Source organism: Hydra vulgaris, chromosome 11, assembly GCF_038396675.1.
Source record: "Hydra vulgaris chromosome 11, alternate assembly HydraT2T_AEP".
In the NCBI taxonomy this organism is placed as follows: domain Eukaryota; kingdom Metazoa; phylum Cnidaria; class Hydrozoa; order Anthoathecata; family Hydridae; genus Hydra; species Hydra vulgaris.
Window position 1 is genome coordinate 40,007,501 of NC_088930.1, and position 5,487 is coordinate 40,012,987.

Below are 5,487 nucleotides of genomic sequence, written 5' to 3' on the forward strand. Positions count from 1 at the left end.
TAAAAGTAATTGTTCAAGCATATCAATTATAAAATAATTGTTCAAGAGCAAATCTTCTAAATTTTATCGCAAAAATTGTAGTTTTTTTTTATATAGCGTTGTATAATTCTTATATGGTAGGTGATTATGAACATTATATGATTAGCACAGAAATATTATTGGATCGTTTTTATTTTATTATATTTTTTCTTAGAAACCAAATAGGTTACCCCAATTAATAATTAAAAGTTATTTAGCCCTAGGGAATATTTATTTTATATGATTTTTATACTTTATTTAAGATGTGAAACGAATGCTTATAATAAGATTCAAGATTCGAAAAAGAAAAAAAAATACTTAATTAATTATTCTTATCTTACGAAAAATTAAAAATAGCATTAAAAAAAATTTAATTAATAATTTATATTTATTATTCCGCGCTAAACCCAAAATTTATATTTGTTACCGTTTTGGAGTTTTTAAAGTTAAAATTTTTCTTCTAATCACGGTATGGAAGATAAATAATTAATTATTTATCTTCCCATACCCTAATCATATTTTCTGTATTTGCCAATGTTACAAAAGTAAATGGTAATAAATTAAGATAAGTAGTTGTCAATTGAATCAATTCTTTAGTGGTAGAACAACCTTGATCAGTCTAGAATACCAAAAGATAAGGATAATGTTCGAAATGTGATGAATACCATTGATGCAATGATAAATCCATTTACTATTGAAAGCAAAGAACTACTCAATATCTCAACAGGTTCTATTGCTCCCACTGATATTGAATCTGATCTTCGTAATGCCCATGATATAGGTGATAAACAATTTACCTCATTCGTAAAAGAGAAACTGTTGTGTGAAGATCCTGATATATTTTCCACAATAAAGCGAAGTAGTTTGAAAACATTTGCTAGGTTAAAGCAGGTAACAAAATCTAAGTCTTTAAATGGTAACTAGTTACATTAAAGAATGACAGAGACTTATTTGTTAGGCTAGTGCTAATTGGTAAAGATAGAGAAGTCGATGTAAAGGCAATTTTATCATATTCATTGAGAGTGTATCCAGCCTTTATCGACAATCACAGGGTCACTTGTAAAAACATGTAAAGCCAAGTTACTAAATGTTATTGAATCAAAATGTAATGATATTGACCGTGACCACTATTCCTACAGACAACGCCACTCATTGATGCTATGGCAATTTTACTGAAGCTTAAAAGCAATAGCGGGCACATTCAAGGAGCTAGCAAATGAAGTATTTAAACAAGTAATACGATTAGCTGATTACCATAAATCATTTCGTGTTAAATTTGTATCTGATTGCTACCCATTAATTAGCACAAAGAATGCTGAAAGAGAAAAAAGTGCAATCCGGTGTACAAGCATTTACCACCTATAGTGCTACTCAACAGGTACCAAAGCAATGGAAAATGTTTTTCGGACGAAATAAGGTGGGGCTAATAAATTTTCTATACATATCATGGTGTGAGTGTGATTCACAAATTCTTGGTACATAACTCTCTCCGTAACACACACAAACTTGTGTAACAAAATTCAGTCAATTGACAACCTTATTGTTGTAAGTGAAGTTCATGAGCTTGCCAGTGACCACGAAGAAGCTGATACTAAGTTGATTTTATATGCATCGCATGCGTCACTGCACTATCAAACTGTTGCTATTAGTAGTCCTGATACTGATGTATTTGTGTTTGTTCTGTCAACTTGCCTTCCGTCAACTATACACTTCAATTCTGCTGTTGGTAACAAACGCCGTATCATTAACATAAAAAAACATGAACCTGATCTTGGTAAAGATTTTTCGATTGTGACTGGCTTTCATTTGTTTACAGGTGACGATTTTTGTTTCTTTAGAAAATATTGTAATGTTTAGACGGGGTAAAACTGTGAATTCAGATTTTTAAATTTATTCAAGTTTATATTTATAGTTGTTATTTAGGATGCGGTTCAACAAGTGCATTTTATGGAAAGGAAAGGAATAGCTTTCAAAGTCCTACGTAAAGAAAAAGCAAAATATTTAGAAGCTTTTAAAACTCTAGGTGATTCAGTACCACCATCTGATGAACTAATAAATATGCTGGAAATATGTCTGTGATTTATACGGGGATGAACAAGAAGAATCAGTTAATGTAGCTCATTACACATTATTTAAATCTGGTAAATTTAGCGAAGAAATGTTGCCGCCGAAAGATTTGCTCTGTGCACACATAAAAAGAGCTAATTATGAAGCTTTTATAAAAAGAAAAAGATTACATGTAGCATTGATTAATCCGCCAAGTCCTTTTGAAATGCTTGTTGAAATGATCAAGGTTCCATTGCCATATCTTGGCATGGATCGTCTGTCATCCCCAGATTTGGTGCTTGATTTTGTTGAATGTTATTGCCGTGGTGATTGTTTCTACAAAAAAATGTTCATGCAAAAATTGCTTAACATGCTTATAATTTGCACAGATCTTTTCAAATGTAAACGCTCCTGAAGATGACCATCCCAGGGAGGTAGGATGAAATTGAATAGTCAGATAAACTATCCGAGTCACAGTCTCGATTTGACAGTAATACAGAATAAACGTCTGAATTTTTTTTTATTATATCATTGCTATTTTTATATTTTCGGACATTGAACTGTGAGATAAGCATTAACAGTAGTAATGAAAATAAAAAATTCAGCTATAATAATATTTATGTTTTAAATACAATACTCTTTTGAAAGCGGAGCATAAATATGGTAACTGATAATTATCCTAAGAAAACAGCATACAAAAATACAAAGGTGTAGAAGTCAGTTACTCATATCATAAATTGTCCAAAATTTTATATAAAATTGGCAATTTATTGAGGAATACACTAACGAAATTTGAAATCACAAATATTATTTATTTGGGGGTAATTAACAGAAAGCAGACTTAGGTTTTTTTCAGTTAGTTGAAACCGTCTCTGTTAAAATGAAAGGATGGTTTTTATATACGGGGAAAATGTTTGACCTCAGTTATCCGGTTACTGTGACTCTAAAAATCTGGGATCTTTTGGGTATTATATTAGGTCATTTAGATCTTCAAAATAATGCTTTCGAAAAATTAGTTACTAAATGTGTCTAATCGAAACTCTTTTTCTAGAAGACTTTTCTGTTAACACAATCGCGGCCTAATATATATGCATATATATACATATATATACATATATATACACATTGTTTTGTAGTACTGATGTCTCTTAATTATTTTTTTAGGACATAAGATATTTGAACTTTACTCAGGCAAAAAGTTGCAAAAGTTGAATCAATTTTAGTTACATATTTTGTGAGATGACTTTTGTGCACATAAGGAGTAATTTAAACCAAAAAAGTCAATTTTGGAGTAATTTAAACCAAAAAAGTCAATTTTTGGGACAATTGGTGGGGTACTCGCTGCCTAAATTTTTTTTTTAAAATAGCCCCTATATATATATATATATATATATATATATATATATATATATATATATATATATATATATATATATATTTATATATAGACACACACACACACACATACACACACTGAACAAACAAATTTGTTGCCAGTTTTGCTGTGATAGCATTACTTTAAATCCTATATATGGTAGTAGATTTTTACATTATTCTGTTGCAAACATATCATATAGGCGAGCTACCATTTAATAAAAGAGAGTTTTTTTCAATAAAATCCATTTTAAAAAGTGATAGCTGAGAATCTGTAAGTTAGTTAAAAATATAATAATTAAAAACTAAGGAAATAGAAGGACCAAAAAACAACGCATAGTAGCCAATTTTATGATCAATGTAGATTTAAAATTAAAAAAAACTAAGTAATATAAAACTAATAATGAAAATTAAGATAAATAGAAACTAATGTTTCAAAAATACAATACATAGTATTTATATAATATGGAATAGTGCAACTTTTCTTCTTCTGTGTTTCTGTATGCTATTTTGCCTTATGGTTATAACTGTTTTTTTTTTTATATATTAGATCTAATATATTGAATATATTGCATGTTTGTTGTTATATTGAATAATTAAAGTAAGAAATAAAATTTGTTTTAATAATAAAATTCTGGTCAAAATGAAATTTTTCTCAAAAATGCAATGTAAAGTAAATGTAAAAAAAAATTATATGTACAAACAACACTGTTAAAAAGCTTTTCCACAAATTTTTTAGTTAATTTGATGAGCAAGATTTTTGTTCCAGTAACTTTTGGAATACAAAAATTGCTAAACTCTCATATTGTTGCACTCATATATTTGGTAAAGTCATTTTTGATTGCTTTTAAAAGGAATTTTCAATATAAAGCGACTTTGAAATTTGAGATAACAACTTTAGAATTATACGTGGAAACAATAACAAAATTACAAAACAACTTAAAAATAAAAAATCTCAAAATAAACCTATTTCAAAAAATTACTTTATTCCCTGCTTAGATCCTGGTTTGATTACTGTTGCTTTGGCAACTGTATGACGTAACTATAAAAGAAAAAAATTATATGTACAAACAAGACTGTCAAAACAAGTTAACAAATTTCTTTATTAATATTTTACAAGCAAAATCATAAAATTAAAAAAATCAACATACTTACAAATGGATTTCCAAATGAACCAAATCCTAGACCTCCTTTAGTTTTATTAGAAATGAAGTAAAGAATGCCAGTGTCTCACCCCCTCCTACTATCATAATTTCCAGTAAAGAAAACCTACACAATGAAAAAAGAGATAATATTTACATACATTTGTTAGATGTAGTCAGGAACAGCATGTAATTGCATGTGTGTGCCTCGGTGTACACCTAAACATAGAAACATGTCATTCAATAACAAGCTCAACATAATTTAGGTCATAAAACTTATTATTACACATAAGAACTTTAACCAAAGTTTAAAAACAATATTAAGAAACCTGTTGCCAAGTAAAATTAAAAAAACTAAATTTTATATTCATGCAATTTGCATCAAAATATACACTAGTTAAACAACAATTAATTTAATAAATAATATTTATTAAATTAATTGTGATGACAGTTTTACTTTTTAATGACCTCTTGCTTTGGTGCTATTTTTAAAATAATTTTAATAATTTTTAATTTCTTTAATATTTTTTTTGTTTAGTAAATGAAGTTTTAATAATACTTTAAACAATTCTTTGTAGAAAAAAATATTAAAATTTTTGAATTTTGAATTTTTTTTTTTAATTAAATCAAGAAAAGAAGAAATTAACTTTTTGTTTAAAATTTAATTTTTCTTTTCTTTTGAAAGGCCATGGATAACCTCTGCAAAGAAACAATTCAACAAGCAAGTCAAAATTCAGAGTTTTTTTTCAGATTCAAATCTGTAAATTGAGATTAACAATCTTTTAAGATGTTTAAAGATGAAAACAATTCGAAAGATGGAAAATATTTTTTTAAAGATGGAAGCAATTTGAGCTCAAGTTATCTTTATTTATAATTGTTTATGCGACATGATTGATCGCAAAAAGTG

The 5,487-nt window shown here is 27.7% G+C and overlaps 1 long non-coding RNA gene across 1 annotated transcript in view; it reads right to left on the minus strand.

Annotated features, from left to right (window-relative positions):
* The window catches only part of LOC136087640 (uncharacterized), a 7,516-nt gene extending 2,856 nt beyond the window's left edge, over window positions 1–4,660 (minus strand). The window contains exons 1-2 of the long non-coding RNA XR_010641958.1: window positions 4,594–4,660; window positions 4,422–4,480 (exon numbers count right to left, since the gene is read on the minus strand). This is a non-coding gene — a long non-coding RNA (uncharacterized LOC136087640). The remainder of the gene's footprint in view (window positions 1–4,421; window positions 4,481–4,593) is intronic.
* Window positions 4,661–5,487: the final 827 nt, after the last annotated feature.